Source organism: Mytilus galloprovincialis, chromosome 6 (assembly GCF_965363235.1).
Source record: "Mytilus galloprovincialis chromosome 6, xbMytGall1.hap1.1, whole genome shotgun sequence".
Lineage (NCBI taxonomy): Eukaryota > Metazoa > Mollusca > Bivalvia > Mytilida > Mytilidae > Mytilus > Mytilus galloprovincialis.
The window spans coordinates 89,707,875-89,709,098 of record NC_134843.1 but is presented as its reverse complement, the minus strand read 5'-3'; positions in this window follow the sequence as shown (position 1 = coordinate 89,709,098).

The following is a 1,224-nucleotide window of genomic DNA, read 5'->3' as shown; positions in this document are numbered from 1 at the left end:
TAAATTGTTCAGCATTCATATACAAACAGTGCAAACTATATAGACCATGAAGCATATTTACATCCTTATCTACATTTTAAAATTTCTTTTCTGATGTTTTTGAGTTCTTATTGCACCTGTAGTATTCACAGATTCATAGAGCATCTTGGGCCACTTACTTTGAAAGTGTACTCAATCCCCACCCCCTTTTGTTTTTTCTTAGCTTCTGCAAATTACTTTTTTCTTTCTTTCCTCCCCTATTTTTGACCCTATCATTTCATATGGTATTATATTATTTATCTAGCCCTTTTAACTTACTAGCCTTTCTCAACACAACTATTTTAAAATCAGGTCACTCAGGTGTTTTCACTTTAAATCTTTGGGTCTTGTTTTTGACAACCTTTCCTATTTTTCTAATTTTACCTTAAAGTTTGTTGTATGTATTTAAGTCTGCCTCATAGAAATGTCTGCCACTAGATATAAATCATAGTCTTTTTCTTCTACATTTTTGGCAACACCATTGGTTTGAATAATGCAAATACTGTAACGTAACTGTCATCATGAGATATGAAAAGTTATGACTCAAACATATGCTATATACAATAGAGGTTGTAATAAGGGCGACGTTTTATCAATAGTAACCTTGTGAAAAAAACTATCAGATATTGCTAACTAATTATACCCTAATACAAGCTACAAGTTTTCAGTAAATAGAAAGTTGATGAGTGATAGATGCCAAAAAAACTCCTATACAATATAGTATAGCACACTGACATAAAGCTTCATTAGACATTTAAAATGGCCTTGATTTGTAGTAATTGAGAAAAATGTGACCAACATTTAATAAATTGAGTTACTGTGTAAGAGTTTATATCAAGTATTCTGTTAACTAATAACTGATGACCAATGAACAAACAAATGTATCAAACAGTAAAGCAACCTCACAAAAAACTTAATATCAAATTACAGCAAGCTCTGATTAGAAATTTTTGATAAACATTTTTGATAAACATTTTTGATAAACATTTTTGATAAACATTTTGAGGGATGGATTGAAGCAAGGATTGATGTATGAAGGTACCAGACAGATATAAACCAGAATACCCACCTCCTTCTAAACTGGGGAATATTCAGAAGAAGAACAGCAACAAAAATACCTGTTCAATAATTTTTGTTACTTCAACTCATTAGAAACAAGTGCACATTTACTTTTTAACACTTCCATACTGCAAATAAACAATCAGG